The sequence below is a fragment of the Pongo abelii genome, chromosome 19 (genome assembly GCF_028885655.2).
Source record: "Pongo abelii isolate AG06213 chromosome 19, NHGRI_mPonAbe1-v2.0_pri, whole genome shotgun sequence".
In the NCBI taxonomy this organism is placed as follows: domain Eukaryota; kingdom Metazoa; phylum Chordata; class Mammalia; order Primates; family Hominidae; genus Pongo; species Pongo abelii.
The window spans coordinates 10323091-10341424 of NC_072004.2; the positions used below are offsets into that span (position 1 = coordinate 10323091).

At 40.9% G+C, this 18334-nt stretch overlaps 1 protein-coding gene and 1 long non-coding RNA gene across 2 annotated transcripts in view; one reads left to right on the top strand and one right to left on the bottom strand.

The window, feature by feature from the left end:
* MYH13 (myosin heavy chain 13) overlaps positions 1 to 2701 on the bottom strand; it is a 72079-nt gene extending 69378 nt beyond the window's left edge. Inside the window, exons 1-2 of the mRNA XM_024235576.3 lie at positions 2674 to 2701; positions 891 to 941 (exon numbers count right to left, since the gene is read on the bottom strand). The gene's annotated coding sequence lies outside the window, so the exon portion shown is untranslated. The remainder of the gene's footprint in view (positions 1 to 890; positions 942 to 2673) is intronic.
* A 10048-nt stretch (positions 2702 to 12749) lies between these two features.
* The window catches only part of LOC129051010 (uncharacterized), a 38530-nt gene continuing 32945 nt past the window's right edge, over positions 12750 to 18334 (top strand). The window contains exon 1 of the long non-coding RNA XR_008514963.2: positions 12750 to 12842. This is a non-coding gene — a long non-coding RNA (uncharacterized LOC129051010). The remainder of the gene's footprint in view (positions 12843 to 18334) is intronic.

An 18334-nucleotide genomic window follows, 5' to 3' on the forward strand; every position in this document is an offset into this window, starting at 1 on the left:
AAGACCATTCATTTTTGACTGATAAACTTCACCTTGTTAGATCTGACCCAAGTCTCTAGGCATGACTCATGCTGCCCACTGAGCACCACCCTCTAGAGTTTCCTTAATTAGCCTCTTCTCTGTTCCAACAGCAGGACCTGCTTCCAACATTGCATAGCTGTGCCCCTTCAACCACCTCTGTTCCTGTCTTTAAGGGCCTTCTAATTGAGATGACCACCCCCGCCTGCCTAATCTCCATCACCCACTTGTGAGGGCCCTTTTCTCTCTGTTTACCCTCTGTGTACCATGACACTACTCTCAATTTTCATCCCTCTCCTGGGAATTTCACCGCTACTGTGTCTTGTCAGCAATGATGTGGTCATGATTCAATGACACCTTGGCTTTTTTGGTTCCAAGTCATTTAGAATTACCTCTAATAAACACACATTTTAAGGGGATAGGGTTTTTATTACCACACCGGGCATAGGATTGAACAGATCCCTCCCCATTCCTTCAGTATTACATGTGAGGGAAGGTGCAGCTGTGTGGATTCAGGAGTGCAGACTCTGCTCAAGGAGCAGCAAAGTTAGCCTTTGTGAGAAGACTGCATTTGGACCCTATGAACATCATGTTCTGGGCCAACTAAGTACTGTATATTGACTTGGAGCTTGTATGTCAAAATTCTGCATTATATTTTGTACGTTTCGGTGTAATGAGCAAGTACAAGAAGCTATTCTTCCTTCAGTAAAACCTGTATATATTTTAAAATCTACCTTTAAGAATAGTTAAGTTATTGGTTTCAAATTCATCAATTTCATTTTCTTATGAGTGTGGCAAGAATGAGAACATGTAAAATCCCATTTGCTAATTTCAATGATTGCATTCATGATCAAGCTGAAAACAACCCTTACCTTCTTGTTTCCCAAGTGACAGTCAGTGTCCTTCAGGAATAAAGCGTCTTCCTGGGGATAATTTGAGAAACAAAAAACAGACCAAAAAAAAAAAAAAAAAAACCCAAATGAGCTACAAAGAGTTTAAATAAATATAGAAACCGTGTTTGTTCCAGTTTATCTACCTTAAATAGATAAACAGTAGATGGTGTGGAATGAAATAAATTTGCTGTTTTGAATTTTTACTTTTGATTAAAATCATTATTCTTTAAATAGTTGGTTAATTACAACATTTAATTAATACTCTCTTGAGAAACTTCTGTGTGCACAATGTACTGTGTCAGCTCCTTAAGGGGGTATGAAGAAGAAAGAACAGTATCTGCCCTGTAGGAATGCAAAAGTTAGTAAGGGATAAGAGAATGCTCAAATAAGTCTTTGAATAGGATTAAGACAAATGTTTAAGGAGTCTAAACAAAGTGCTATGGGAACTTAGAGAAACTGCTTCTGACTGGGGGGCTGTGAGGGGTCAGGGAAGAAAGAAAGTAGGGAGGGGAATGCTCCAGATTGCAGCTTGGATGCTTAGGGGCAGTCACCTTTTTTTGGCAATAGGAGAAAAGTTATAAATTGTGGACAAAGACTTCTTTATTCTCTTCAATGCTCTAAATTCCCTTTGAAGATGATGAAGGTAGGGCAGCTGAAAAGTCACATGGGACTAAGGAATCTCAGCTCTAGGAGTTTATAAACTATGTGGCTATCTCAAGGAGGCATGAGTGTCTGAAAAATTTTCAATATCAAGTGTAATCTAAGCAAACTTCCCATTTACCATTCAGTGCTTTTATGGAGCCAGGGGAAAATTTCATGAGGCCCTAGTTAGGCAGGAACAGACACTTAGGATTTGGTTTACTATCCTTGTTACCTCCTTCCTTCTCCGTCTTTAATGCATCTTAAATAATCTCCAGCTATATCCTAAAATTCTCACAATTTCTTAAAAAATTAAAGTATTATGTACTATATTCTGAATCCTCAATTTAAAAAAATATGGAGGCAGAGCTACAGAAATTCTAATATCAGTTCTGTTAAGTAGCTGGTATGATTTCTTTGGGCTTCTGTTTCCTTCTGTAAAATGAATCAGATGCACCAGAAAATCTCCAAGATTCCTTTCAGCCCTATGAGTCTATAACAGAAAGTTCTCTGTAGAGATGGTGGCCTGAATTCAAAGTATCACAAGTGTCTGAGGGATGCTATTGCACTGTCAGACACAATCCAGTCCCAAGTCCATAAAATATGCTGTGTGAGAACAGTCTGCACACCAGTCAATTCATATCAGACTAGGACACTTTGTGAGATGGGTAAGATGCTTGGGATTATTTCTTCCCACAACCATTTTTCAGAAATCCTGACATGGGAAACAAATTAAATAACCATAAAAATTTCAAATAATAGCTTAAGCAATCCCAGAAGAGATACCACAAGTTACCAAGTTAATTTGCTAACTGAACAGTATAACATCGACCTAAGTAATCAGTGGAGGAATCATGCATTATACTCAGTTTTATTCTGCAGGTGAATATTTTTTGTCTTATAATTGCTTATATTATTGTCTTTTCACCCCTTGTAAAAGTTTCTTGAAAGGCAGTTGTCTTGTCTTTCCATCTTGTCTCCAACCTTGCCCTCAACACAAGACCTCACACTTAGTAGGCCCTCTGTAAAGCCTACTTCATTGTCTTCCCCCCTTGACTGGTAACCTGATCAGGTGCAACTATAGCTACATGGAGCAAAAAAGTGGGCACTTGTGAGCACTTACCTAGAGATGCTGCAGTCACAGCAATTTCGGGAGTGTGACCCCCCAGCTCTCTTTATACTCCCAAATCTGCCAGCCCAGCACTCTAACTTGGCTATATTTGGGGGATCACCATTTACTTGTTAGATGTAAATGCGTCGTAGCCCTGATCTCTCACTCTTGTTAAGTTACTTGGATAAATGACCAGCGGAGGCTGCATAATGCCAAGTCAGCTGCGTAGGGATTTTGACGTTGGACACAGACCTTTGAGACTTAGAGAGTCCTAGGGGCTGAGTGGAACTGGAGCAGAGAGTGCTAAGAAGGTCACTGAAGGGCAAAACCACAAACCACAGGATGCTTTGTCAAGCAATGGGTGATCAGTAGTGTGGACAGTAACTACACCTCATTTACCCGGCATTGGTATGGGATGGTGTGCTTCTCGTCTCAGAAATCTCCGGAAATTTAAGGTTGACCTTTTAACACATCCAGTCTTATTTATGTATTTGTTTGTTTAAAAATCTACTGGAAGAAAAGCTTTCCAAAATGTATTTTACATTATCCTGCTCTGTGTAACCTACTATCTAGAATAGAATTTAAGCTTTTCTTGATCACTCTGGGGGTCTGGGAGATGATATAATAAAGTCATCAAGGATCTGGTTCTTAGTGGATCATGCCTGCACTAATGGTTCCTGCTGGGAATTTTGGTGTACACTTTTATTTATTATTATTATTATTATTGAGACAGAGTCTTGCTCTCTCCTCTAGGCTGGAGTGCAGTGGCGTGATCTTGGCTCGCTGCAACCTCCGTTTCCTGGGTTCAAGCAATTCTCTTGTCTCAGCCTCCCAAGTAGCTGGGATTATAGGCATGTGCTATAATCCCATGTGTTATATATAGGCATGTGCTATAATCACCTGGCTAATTTTTATATTTTTAGTAGAGATGGAGTTTCATCATGTTGGCCAGGTTGGTTTCGAACTCCTGACCTCAAGTGATCCTCCCGCCTCGGCCTCCCAAAGTGCTGGGATTACAAGTGTGAGCCACCACACTCGGCCTTACTTTTTGGATTTTCTATCTTTGCCTTCATGGCCAGCCTCTCAGGTGTAATTTCTTTATGTGGTAAGTTTGTCTTTACTAGCCTGATTTTGTATTATTGATTGGGAAAGAGATTACAAAATTAAGATCAGGCTAAAGTAAGAGTAAATAAGTTCTGAGTGCAGCTCTAGTGGGTTCTAATGAAAATACGTGGTCTTTGTGACAATTATTATGGTTACTTAGGAGATTTTTTATTTTTTGCTAAAATATAAGTGATGTTTGACTATGTAGGAACAACTGTATATGTAGAAGTTAGAGCCATTTACTGCAATACAGTGTGATCTGTTTAAATTGTATATAATCAGTGTTTGCTGAATCAAAGGTTCCTTAATCAGTCTCCAGTGGGTAGAATTTCATGTAGGTAGGATATTTCCAAAAGACAGTTTGCATTAATCAAAGTGAATTTTAGACCAGAGGAGGAGTAGGTAGAGATAGGACTTCCACAAAGTATTTTCTCTTTCTTTCTTCCTTCCTTCCTTCCTTTCTTTTCTTTCTTTCTCTCTCTCTTTCTTTCTCTTTCTTGTTTTTTTTTTTTTTTGAGACAGAGTTTTGCTCTTGTTGCCCAGGCTGCATTGCAATGGTGTGACCTCGGCCCACCACAACCTCCGCCTCCTGGGTTCAAGCTATTCTCCTGCCTCAGCCTCCCAAGTAGCTGGGATTACAGGCATGTGCCACCAGGCCCAGCTAATTTTGTATTTTTAATAGAGACAGGGTTTCACCATGTTGGTCAGGCTGGTCTTGAACTCCCGACCTCAGGTGATCCACCTGCCTTGGCCTCCCAAAGTGGTGGGATTACAGGCATGAGGCACCACGCCTGGCTTCCACAAAGTATTTTCTAAAGTAGATTTGACAGAATGTAGATTGGGAGGGTCACTTCGAAATAAATGGTCCTGTGGTTAAATGAGCTTAATAAATGTGTTAAACTCTATTCCCTCCTGTTAGAGATTCATCATAAATATTAGCATATTAAGGGATGTGAGAAGCCCTTCAGTAAAGAAATATGAATACTTTTTTTTTTAGACCTGGAACTTCCCTAGGTGATTTGATGTTGGAACACAAACTTATTTATTTCCTGTTCCAGAAAACAAGAGAGGAAGGGCTGAATTACATAATCCATAGCAAAGTTCTGGCCCAGAAGAAAGCAACCAAGAGTGATCAGCCATAAGCACAGTTGCTTTTATTCGAGGTGCAGCCTTTTGCACGTAGCAGATGCTCAGTAAATGTTCGTTCTGGTGAATAAATGAATCAAGATGACTCATGGGGAGTCATCCTGACTCATATGTTGAAAGGCTTGAAGTGATAAGAAAAGAATGGCTGAGTTTCACTTAATGGTAATAATTAAGACTTAAGAACTGGGCTGGGTGCAGTGGCTCACACATGTAATCCCAGCACTTTGGGAGGCCAAGCCGGGTGGATCACTTGAGGTCAGTAGTTCGACATCAGCCTGGCCAACATGGTGAAACCCCATCTCTACTAAAAATACCAATAAAATTAGCCAGGCGTGGTGGTGCACACCTGTAATCCCAGCTACTTGTGAGGCTGAGGCAGGAGAATCACATGAACCCAGGAGGTGGAAGTTGCAATGAGCCGAGATGGCACCGTTGCACTCCAGTCTGGGCGACAGAGAAAGACTCCATCTTACATAAAAAAAAAAAAGAAAGAAAAGAAAAAAGACTTAAGAACTCACTACATGCCAGGCTTTATCCATATTGATTCACTGAAGCTTTATAATAGTCCCGTGAGGTAGGTGCTAATATCATTCCTATTATACGACTACTGAGAGTTTAAGCAACCTGCCCAAGGCCATACAACTAGTCAGCAGCTGAAACGAGTTTCAAGTGCTCTCTGGCTCTAGAGCGTATGCCTGTAACATCTCATTTTTGGAAATGCATCATGTATCAGTGCCTACTTGGTATTAGACTCTGTGCTGGGAATGGGGAACAGGGGTATGAGCTAAGATCACTGCCCCAAAGGAGCTGACAATGCAGATGGGAAGAGAAGTACATAGACATGAAAAGGATAAATCACTTTCCCAAGATGAAACTATCCTAAACTGATTGGATTGTGGACAGTCGATTCGATGTATGTACAAGGTATTTGAAAACCATGAAGTGTGTTGTATATATAAAATATTAGCAGAATTGTTATGATAAATATTAATAATAACATTTTATTTATTTTGAAGGAGGGAAGAGATCTGGACGGGAGTAGTGGCTGTAGATAATAATAATCTTTTAGTACTTTTCAGTTTACATGACGATCTTATATATTTTATTATGTTTATTTTTCTCTACCAGGCTGAGGGGTTTATACGATTCATATTATTATTATTCCCACTGTCTAAATGGGGAAACTGAGGCCTAAAAGGGTAAGGGATTGGCTAAAAGGCCCCACAGCTAGCACGCAATTGAACCAGAACTGAAATCCAGGATTTCTGATTCCAAAGCCATGCCTTTTCCTCTAGCCTCTCCTGTCTCTTAAAGGAGGCAGACTTTTAACTGGGTGAGGGGAACAGGAAAGAGGTTCTGGGCTTAGGGAACTGAGGGATCATGGCTTGAAAACAAGTCTTCCCAGGATATTTTAGGAAGGTCAACTGGGAGAGCCAGGCCACAGCACAGGACTGGGGTGGGGTCGGGGGTAATACAGAGGTGAAGGCAGAAGCGGGCTGTGCTTATTTGTGATGGATTTTCAGTGCCCAGGAAAGGAGTCAGGCATTATTCTGAGATCACTGGGAGGCCTTTTGAGGTTTGTGAGCAGGAAAGTGAGCAGATTACGCACACATGCACACTCACGCTAACACAACCATATGTATCTGAGGATGAGTCTAGAACTGCTGATATGATGTAATGATGGCAAGAGAACCTGGCGGCCTAGAAGCAATTTATGGCTATTGAAAAAATCTTGGTGTAAAACTTCCCTAGATGATTGGACAGGTTCTGATGGCTCGTGGGGGCAGGCAGGCTGTTAGATGCTTAGACTTTACCCCTCAATGCCCCTGGGCTTTCAGATCTGTGTTAAAATTCCCCCCAGCACTGCAGGGTGGCTTTGGCAGTGGTTGTGAGTCCTGGTGGCTGGTGGTTCTGAGTCCAGCCCTGGTGGCTCTGATTCTGCCATGCAGAGTCAGTGAGAAGAGCATTGCGTGGGCTTGTAGTTTTTCTTCTACACTGTCCCATTTAGGCAAAGCAGGAACAGTGAAATTTCAAACCCCAAGTGGTAAAAGAAGTGTATATTAGGGACCAAGTGTGGTGGTTCACACCTGTAATCCTAGCACTTTGGGAGGCTAAGGCAGGTGTATCACTTGAGGTCAGAAGTTCGATACCAGCCTGGCCAACATGGTGAAACCCCTTCTCTACTAAAAATACAAAAATTAGCTGGGCATGGTGGCGAGTGCCTGTAATCCCAGCTACTTGGGAGGCTGAGGCAGGAGAATCTCTTGAACCTGGGAGACAGAGGTTGCAGTGAGCCGAGATCGCACCACTGCACTCCAGCCTGGGTGACACAGCAAGACTCCATCTCAAAAAAAATTAAAAAAGAGGTGTATATTAGGGCCCATTTAAGACCTTTGTGAGTTCTAGGCTTATTTTTTAAGGCTCTACCCCATATTATATCAATATATTAAAATCTACTCAGTGTATATTAACAATCACTTACACTGAATATAAAAAATAATTGGCCAGGCACGGTGGCTCATGCCTGTAATCCCAGCACTTTGGGAGGCTTAGGCGGGTGGATCACGGGGTCAGGAGATCGAGACCATTCTGGCTAACACGGTGAAACCCCGTCTCTACTAAAAATACACACACAAAAAAATTAGCCGGGCGTGGTGGCGGGTGCCTGTAGTCCCAGCTACTCAGGAGGCTGAGGCAGGAGAATGGCATGAACTCGGGAGGCAGAACTTGCAGTGAGTGGAGATCATGCCACTGCACTCCAGCCTGGGCGACAGAGCCAGACTCCGTTGCAAAAAAAAAAAAAACAAAAAAAACATGGTTAAGTCATCATAGTTAAGTGTTTGCAGAAAAAATTTTAAAAAAATTGGTGTAAAATGAAGAGGGCCTCAATTCCAGAGAATAAAAATGAAGTTCAAAAGGAAAGAGAGAAAACTCAAGAGGTCCCCTAAAGGCAGGACCCAAAGGGCTTTGATGATTGCCGAGTTTGAGGGGCGAGGAGTCGTCAAAGGATCCTGCCTGTCATGCAGCCCTCATTTCAGCCTGGAATCTAGGGCCATGACACCAGCCCAGAGGAGACACTGAAGTGGAGAAAGATGAGTGTCGATTTTGGACATATTGAGTGTGAGATGATGTGGCAGAGATAAGGGCTCAAAGTTTAAAGGAGATGTCAAGGCTAGAGATGTCATCCTCTGTGTTGGGGGATATCATTTGTCTAGAGGTGATAATTTAAACTCTTGTGAAAGTTGAGTGCTCACAGGAAGGCTAGGTGTTGTGGACATGAGAAGAGGAAATGAAAGCAGAAAAAGAGGAAAAAAGTAAGTAAAAATAAATAAGGTTCATTCTGCAAGTAAGCAAATACCAAGTGAGAAGCAGTAAGATCTTGCTGGAGTCAGAAGACCTGAGAGAGTCCCCAGCTTACCTCTGCCATTTTCTGACTGGGGTGAGCCCCTCTCCCTTCTCTTAGCAACTCTGGAGTCTTTCCCCTTCAGCTGCAAAATCAGAAAAAAATTTTTCTGTTTCTGTCCAAGTCACGAGAATGATGCAGGGACCTAATGAAATCCTGTCTATGCCATCTAGATGTGGCTATCTCTATGTGCAGTCAGCTTCTAGCCCATGCCAAACTGTATATTTTCATGTCCACCCACCCTCACCTGGTCTCAGCATATAATCCACCATCCCCCAAAATCTAAATGAGCAATGCAGAATTTACCATAGATATTTTAGGGGAGACATAGAAGAGGATTATATTACATACCTCAGAATACATTATCTGTTTCCATCAGAAATGTCTGTTCTACAAAGTCCATTTTTCTTTACACTGATGCTGAATGTCTTTTCCTTTCTTCCTTTCAGGAATTTCTCTGCACCCCTACGGTACTCAGTTGTTCCTCTATTATGTGGAATCATTTAGCTCTGCCATAGACGTGCATTTCTACTCTTCTGGTTACTCAGCAACATAAAAGTCATCAAGTAAAGAAGACCACTTTCATCTTTAGAAACAAGTTTGGTCACCACCTATTTTTATTCATATAGGCCCTTTTTCAGGGGGAAAGGGACTCATCTTTTTCTTTCTTTTTTTTTTTTTTTTTACAGCTGTATTGAAGCATAATTGATATACAAAAAGCTATATACACTTAAGCATACAATTTGATGAGTCGGGACATATGCATATACCGTAATCAAGGTAATAGTCATATCCATCACCTCTGAGAGATTCCTCATTCAGGGTTTCATCATCTCTGTTTCATCACTATTCCCCCAAGTCCACAGCTCTTACCCCACACTATCAGCCCACCTCTCTCAAACCTGAAACGATTTCTATGACTGGAAATTTTCTTCAGTCTTATTACAAAATCATTTCGTCTACTCTAAAGTGAAGGTAACTTTATTATTAGTGTCAAAATAAGTCAAGGGAGGTGATATTTTCAAGAGAGAGGCTATCATGAAGAGTGCTACAGAGAAGCTGGAGAAAGAGAGGACCAGGAACAGGGCACTGGATTGGCCAGGGAGGTGATCCTGACAGCAATGTCAGCAGGATGGTGGGGGTGGCAGCAAGGGATTAAGGAATGAGCAGGTGTTAAGGAGGAGGAAAAAGTTTTTCTGATTTTCCTGGGGACAAATCTCTTCACAAATCACTATTTAAGATGCATTCAGAGGAAATGTCAATGTGGATAGCACAGTGGGAAGAAGGAGGCAGTAGCAAGGCCAAATAAGAGTAGGAAAAAAGTGTGATTGAGGTCACTCCTCAGAAGGCTACTTGAGAAGAAAGGGCAATTAATTGTGCTAATAGTGGGATCATACCTCACCCCTTACAACTCAGGCTATCTCAGGGCTTATGTAACAGATGAAATTTCAAAAAGCAGCAGGACGTTTTCCAGCCAGGAACAGAAATTTCTGGGTGAAAGTCACATTGGTGAATGGCCCCCATTCATATTTGAATTGCCTAACTAAAGATTTGAATGACAACATAGATTCTGGAAATAAAGGAGGCTTTGAATATTGTCTAAAGTAACTCCTACCTTACAGAATTAGAAATTGAAGTTCTAGACAGGTTATCTAATTCATGCTAAGCATAAAATTAGACCCTTCTCCATTCTACTCTCAAACTCAACAGAGCAAGTTTGGAACTCTTTCAAATAGAATATATAAACTTCTTCACTGCTGGTATTTATATACTGAAAATGTGCGAAGCAAAAAGTTCATAGGGTTTATCAAAAGCATTATTTAAATTGATTATTAAATGTCAATGAGAAGAGAGTCTTATCACAGTTTTGTAGGTGGGAAAACTGAGGCTTGGTGAGGATAAATGACTAACCATACGGCTAATAAGTGGCAGAGTGAGAGCTAAAACAAACATATTTTGACTCCAAGTCCAGTTTGTATTTTCACTTGAAGACAGCTGCTTCTGGCTTTACAAGATCCTGTAAGACACTAATGCTATCAGAATTATACATGCTTCTCAGAATTACACATAAACTAGGCATCCTTCACCGAAAATAACATGAAGAGGTTGTGTGGATGACCTGAGAACATTGTGTTCAGAGAATAAAATCCTACCAGCTAGGTCTGTTCAGTAAACTGGAGACTTTCCAGCCTGGCTTCATAGCTTTGACTCATGTCTGTGAGAGTTAGGATCTCCTGCTGTTTGCTTCCTACCTCGGGGTCTATTTGCTGTGTTTTGGTTACTTCAGCTGCTTAAAACCTCATTAGAGCTAAGGAAAGCATGACTGATTACTTTTAACTACTACCATTGAGGTCTTAATGTGTCCTAAAAAAGCTTGTTGGATGCAGTAAAAGTATGTACTTATATCATTAAAATCTGCATGATAATGCAGTCACTAAGAATGGACCTTGACAATCAGAATGCTGGGTCTCAAATTCTGACTTCACTATTCAAGCTACTTTAATTTGGGCAAGTTACTTAACCTTTCTCAGCCTCAGTTTTCTCACCTGTAGAATGGGAATGTTAACAATAACTAACTCAGGAGGTTCCTGTGGCAATTAAGTGAATTAATGAATGCATGGCAGGGTATTATTTGGATGTGATATGATAGTCTGGGAAAGGGGAGAGTGGTTGAGGCTATGTCAACAGAGAACCCTGTGATTTTGAAAAACATGAGCTTTCTTTGGTGAACGCACCCATTGACAGTGGCAGAGGGCTTTGGGAGCCAAGTCAATGTCTCCAATGTTGTTCATGTCTTTGATGCTGCTGTCTGGTGAGGCCCACCAGCTGCCAAAGCCTGTCCACTGTCTTTGTAGTCCTCTCATTCTACCCAGTATATGTAGCCAATTTTCTGTGTAGATTCATTCCTCCCCACATAGCAGTAAAACAAAACAGGGAAGATAGGAGCCTGGATATCTGAAAGTAGGTGACCAACCATGCCAGTTTGTTTGGGGCTAAGGGAGTTCTTGAGACTTTCCATTTTAAAACCAGGACTGTCTTGGGCAAGTGGTGGTAAATTCATCACTATACCTGATAGGTTGTTGGGGAGTATCATGGCAAAGTCCTCAAAATCTCTACCTAAATTTCGGTTTAAATCTTTTCACATTTTTTCCATGTTTTTATGTATTCTTTTTTGTTTGTTTGTTTGTTTGAGACGGAGTCTCACTCTGTCACTAGGCTGGAGTGCAATGGCACGATCTCAGCTCACTGCAACCTCCTGACAAGACAAGCCTGACCAAGACAAGGAAAGATGGAATCAGTTTGAGATCTCCTAGAGTGATCCAAGCTAGAATGATGATGAAATTCCCACCTGGAACTGTTAATTGCAAAGCTGTAATACATACATAGGGCTTAGCAGAGAGCTAGCAACGTGGTTAACATGCATTCATTCATTCAACATTCATTGAAACCTTACCATATGCTGGGAGGATTTTAAGTACTGGAGAACAAAATAGATAAAGTCACAGATATATCAATTAAAGATAAATGCTCTGAAGGAAAGAAAAGCAGGATAAGGAAACTGCGGCTGTGTGGGAAAGTTTCTCTGAAGAGGTGATATTTGAGCAAACACCTAGTGAAGTGAATGAGTAAGCCATGAAAATATCAAAGGGCGACAGTATTTCAGGCAGAGGAAACAAATGTAAAGGCTCTGGGAGATGGTGGGCCAGTGGGGCGGAGTGAACCAGTAGTAGGGAATGTAGTGGCAGAGGTAGGCAAGAGCCAGATGGTTTAGAGCCTTGGAAATTAAGGTAAGGACTTCGGGTTTCAAATGTCAGCTGTTGTTATAAAGGCTGTTTTGTTCCTCCTTTTTCTGTGCTGACTGTTGGATCTGTTATCTGCTCTTTTTCTACTCAATATTGGGTCATTCTGTCCAACAAAATTTATTGAATGTCTGCTCTTCATTCAACAGAAGGCTAATGAAGACATTTTTTCAGGAACTGAAGAGAAAGTTTGTTTTCTCAACAACTATGATCTAGTTGTGGGGAGGGAGGCAGTGGGTCAAAGTGCTGATAATGCGTCAAAAGACGGCAGCAGTGTGTCGAGCGCGGTGGCTCACACCTGTAATCCAGCACTTTGGGAGGCCGAGGCGGCGGATCACCTGAGGTCGGGAGTTCGAGACCAGCCGACCAACATGGAGAAACACCAAGTCTCTACTAAAAATACAAAAATTAGCCGGGCGTGGTGGCGCATGCTTGAATTCGCGGAGGTTGCGGTGAGTCGAGATTGCGCCATTGCACTCCAGCCCGGGCAACAAGAGCGAAACTGTCTCAAAAAAAAAAAAAAAAAGAAGACAGCCGCAGTGTGCTTCGAAGGAGACACCCCGGCACTACAGGAGAGAAACGATGTTTTCAATTGTCCAGAGAGTAGGGGAGTCACTTCCGGTGCGTCCCAGGGCATTATGGGAGGGGTCAGTCTGCGGGAAGGAAAGGCCAGAAGCGACTCCCGCCATAGCTGCGGCAGGCCTGGAGGCCATACTGCGACCTGTCCAGTAAGTGTGCATTTAAGAGTTTGCAAGTGAGCAGGACCTTGTTCGTCCCCGCGATTTATTTGTGCTGTGTAATTCCAGACAGTAGATCCGTGAAGGACTGTGTGGTGGGGAGGGTATGAAATTGAGTGTGGAGAGGGCATTTGACGGCAAGTCCCATGACTGCCTGGGCCAGACAGAAAATTTAAAATTCTTGTCAACAAAGCCCGTTTGAAAATTTTCAGTGCATACATAGCCATATTATTATGTTGTACATGGGGTACACATAAATATTCCTTTTTTTTTTTTTTTTTTTTTGAGACGGAGTAGCACTCTTGTCGCCAGGCTGGAGTGCTGTGGCGTGATCTGGTTTCACTGCAACCTCCACCTCTCGGGTTCAAGTGATTCTCCTGCCTCAGCCTCCTGAGTAGCTGGGATTACAGGCACCCGCCACCACGCCTGGCTAATTTTTGTACTTTTAGTAGAGACGGGTTCTCGCCATGTTGGCCAGGCTGGTCTAAAACTCCTGACCTCAGGTGATCCGCCCGCCTCGGCCTCCCAAAGTGCGGGGATTACAGGCATGAGCCACCGCGCCCGGCCACACATATATTCTTATATAAAGTCAGGTTCAGATACTCAAATCCGTGGGTACCAATTGAATTATTTTTCCAAATAGTGGAAAAAGTGATGATTTTGTTGCTCAGAAGGTACTACCTTTCCCATCCATGTTTTAAACATAATTTCTTATAATTTGAGCCTTCACACTGCGCAGTACCTCAGTTTCCCCAGGAAAGCCACAAGCCATAGTTTCTGTGAGGAGCTGAGAAAATAGTCTGCCCTCTTATGAAGGTCAGGCTATTGGAATCTAAGAGAAGCCCTGTTTTGGGTGTGTTCCCCAAGGGAGATGTTTTTCTCCTTCACCATGGAGTGGCTTTCTTTTTCCTTGCGGCCTCCGGAAGCAGCATCTTAGTGGCCCTTGGAACTAGGAGGGAGGAATCAGGCTGGCAAATTCCAACCTTAAGCAAGGTTCTTTCCATCTGCCCACGGCTGATTCTTCAGCTTCTCGCTTTGGAAAATGTGACCGATGGAGTCTGCAGTGATGGTTCCTAGGGACACTGATATGTGGAACATGTGCCCAGACCTCTGCCACAGCCAGGAGGCAGAATTTAAGTTTGCTTACTGACAGCTGCTGTGTGTCAGTCCTGGAATGTTAATCCTTACAGAGAGCTTGAATGACAGGCAACAGCTTTCAGCAGCTGTGCTAATGGTCTCATCCATCAAATGACCCTCTCTTCACCTTACTGTTGTCAGTTATATCCATGTCTTTGATGAGAAGTGGATATGAAATCTTAAGAGGCAGGTTACTTTTATTTATTTTAAAAACATGAGCCTTTAAAAGAATTCCAAAAATAGTACACACATTGAAAAATATAATCAAACATACTGAAGGAAAATTTTAAATCGTGCCTAAAATTTTAGCATAGAAGTCATCTCTACCTAAATTTTGGTTTAAATCCTTTCACATTTTTTCCATGTTTTTATGTATTCTTTTTTCTTTTTTTTTTGAGACAGAGTCTCATTCTGTTGCTAGGCTGGAGTGCAATGGCGCGATCTTGGCTCACTACAACCTCCGCCTCCTGGTTTCAAGTGTTTCTCCTGTCTCAGCCTCCCCTGTATCTGGGACTACAGGCGAGTGCCACCATGCCCAGCCAATTTTTGTATTTTTTAGTAGAAACGGGAACGGGGTTTTACCATGTTGGCCGGGATGGTATCCATCCATCTCTTTTTTTTTAGATGGAGTCTCAATCTGTCGCCAGGCTGGAATGCAGTGGTGCGATCTTGGCTCACTGCAACCTCTGCCTCCCAGGTTCAAGTGATTCTCCTGCCTCAGCCTCTGGAGCAGCTGGGACTACAGGTGCATGCCACCATGCCCAGCTAATTTTTGTATTTTTAGTAGAGATGGGGTTTCACCATGTTGGCCAGGATGGTCTTGATCTCTTGACCTCATGATCCACCCACCTTGGCCTCCCAAGGTGCTGGGATTACAGGCATGTGCCACCACGCCTGGCCAATTTTTATGTATTCTTAAACACATACACAATTGAGATATCAGTCTGCAAGCACTGTTTTGTATTCTGCTTTTAGAACACATTTTAAAATTTTCTCATGATATTAACTATTCTTTTAGATTATGATTTTTAATAGTTACATAGTGTACCATGCTTTGAAGATAACATAATTTATACAACAAATTTTCTATTATTGGGCATTCAGGGTGCTCTAAGTTTCTGTTCTTTAAAATATTCTGCTAAATATATATGTGTACATAAATGCTTATGCATATCTTTAATTGTTAAATCTGCAGAATAGACTTTCTGGGCAAAGGCTAAAGATAGTTTTCAGTTTGCAATAGTGGAGTCCCTGTTATTGGAGCCTTCACAATAATGATATTGCATAGGAAAACAAAAAGTATTCACTAATGATCTTGTTGATCATTACGTATTGTAAATATGCAATAATCCATTTAAGTTGAATGCAAAGTAAAATGAGAAATCTTGGAACAGTTGCAGAATTTAGTGAAGTCAGTGGAAGTAGTAAAAAAAATTGGCTTGAATTTTGCAAAGCTATTGACCAGCGTGCATTCAGCAGTGTTGACCTAGTTAACAATTGAAGAACTGAAAATGGACAAAAATGATGACCCAATAGATGTTTCCTGAGAATGAATTCAGGATCAAAGGATTAGGGAGGCTCTTAAAAATATTGATGAAGTCGTGCATTTTTGTGAAAAAGGATGTATTTTATTATTGCATTGCAAAACTTAAAGGATGTCATATTATGTTATCACATACGACTGTGAGACATCTGTCCCTTTTGTCCCAACTGCAACATTTACTCATTCTTTGTTCTAAGAATAGCAGAGTTGCAATTATGATCTAAATCTTAAGAAATACAACAGAAGGCTGGGCACCGTGGCTCACGCCCGTAATCCCAACACTTTGGGAGGCCAAGGCAGGCAGATCACGAGGTCAAGAGATTGAGACCATCCTGGCCAATATGGTAAAACGTCTCTACTAAAAATACAAAAATTAGCTGGGTGTGGTGGCACGTGCCTGTAATCCCAGCTACTCAGGAGGCTGAGGCAGGAGAATCACTTGAACCTGGGAGGTGGAGTTTGCAGTGAGCCACTGCTCTCCACCCTGGCAACACAGTAAGACTCCGTCTCAAAAAACAACAACAAAAAAAAAAAAAAAAAAAAGAGGAAAAATCAGTTGTTTTTCTGTATGTTAGCAGTGAACATGTAGACGGCAAAATTAGAAATATGATGTTATTTACAGTCACTTAAAAAAAAAAAGTTAGACGGGCCAGGAACTGTGGCTCACGCCTGTAATCCCAGCACTTCGGGAGGCCAAGGTGGGCGGATCATGAGTTCAGGAGTTTGAGACCAGCCTGACCAACATGGTGAAACCCTGTCTCTACTAAAAAATACAAAAATTAGCCAGACATGGTGGTGTACGCCTGTAATCCCAGCTACTCAGGAGGCTGAGGCAGGAGAATGGCTTGAACCCAGGAGGTGGAGGTTGCAGTGAGCCGAGATCGCACCACTGCATTCCAGTCTGGGCAACAGAGTGAGACTCCATCTCAAAAAAAAAAAAAAAAGTTTGACATAGATCTAACAAAACTTGTATGCTGAAAACAAAACTTGTATATGGCTTGTATGCTGAAAACTACCAAACACTGATGAAAGAAATAAAAGAAGATCTAATTAAATGAAACAGAGTGTAGTTAAGAATTGGAAGATTCAACATAGTAAATATGTCAACAAACTGATAAACAGGCTTCATGCAATTTCTGTGAAAAAGTATAACTCTGGCTTTAAAGTTTGGCATACAGTATTCTAATTATTAATTATTTTCCCAGAGTACTATAATTGTGGTATTTCCCCTAATGCAGAATTTTAGATTTATGGAGGTATAATTGACATTTAAAACTGCACATATTAAAAGTGCACAATTTGATAGGTTTTTACATACATAGATGCCCGTGAAACCATCATCTCAATCAAAATAATGAACATGTTCATCGATCCCCCCCAAATTTCCTCCTGCTCCCTTGTAATCCCCTCTACCCTTTCTTTGTGCCCTGCACAAACCCTCCCTCTGCATCACTAGCCAGGGAGTGATGAAAACTGTAGTTTTCATTTTCTAGAATTTTATATAAATAGAATCATATAGTATGTACTTTTTGGAGGGGGTGCTGCTTTCAATCAATGTAATTATCTTGAGATTCATCCTTTTTTGTGTTAATAGTTTCTTTTGATTGCTGAGGAGCATTTCATTGTATGGATATATGATAATTTGTTACCCATTCATTTGTTGATGGATATTTTGGTTCTTCTTTTTGGTTTTTGCCCCTATTACAAATAAATGTGCCATAAACATTTGTGTATAAGTCTTCATGTGGACATATGCTTTCATTTCTCTTTGGTAAATACCTAGGAATAGAATGGCTAGATCATATAGATAATTTGTTAACTTTTAAAGAAGTTGCCAAACTGTTTTCCTAAGTCATTGTAACATTTTACATTATGATTCTTGGCCAACACTTTGGTCTTTTAGTCATTGTAGTAAGTGTGTTGTGGTATCTTACTGTGTTTTAATTGATATTTTTCTCATGATTCATGATGTTGAATGTTTTTTCAGATGCCTTTTTATTATCTGTATGTTTAGTGAAATGTTTGTCTAAACCTTTTGCCTTTTAAAGTATTATGTTGTTTCCTTTTCCCTGGATTTTTAGATGTGTTTATATATTCTGAATATAAATCTTTCATCAGGGATGTAAGTTGTAAATACTTTCAGTCTGTGGCTTGTCCTTTCATTCTCTTTATAACAGTGTTTTTCAAAGAGCAGAAGCTTTACATTTTGATGATGTACAATTGATCAATTTTTTTCTTTTGTGACCTATGTCTTTGGTGTCATATCTAAGACATCTTTGCCTAAGCTGAGGTCACAAAGATTTTTTCTTTTGTTTCTTTCTAGATGTTCTTATAATTATAGTTTTGATTTCCTCTTTGATCCAAAATTTTGTTTTTTGGAGATTATTTTAAAATTTTTTCCTCTTTTTTGTTTTAAACTTTTGTTATTAACTTAGACACATTTGAGATTGCGGTCTACACAATTTATAATGAAAAGATTGAGGCTGATAGTTTAGAGGTTGGGGGAGAGTAAATGTTAGAAGGTAGAAGAAGGAGTGAATAAAGTACAGTCTTTGTCTAGATTTCGTTTTTGTTCTGCTGCTTCCTCTCTTTCTGGAGGTTCTACTCCATCAAGCCTTTTTTTTTTTTTGTCTTATTTTCTGTCCCTCTTTTATGAGTTCATTCTTTGTCTCTCATCCAATCTATCTGACAATCCTATGTATGCTAGCTACCTTCAATAAATCTGGAATCCATCTTCTCTTTGTCTCCTGATGTTATTTTTCTGCCCTAAGCCACTGTCATGGTTTTTGTTGTTGTTGTTAGT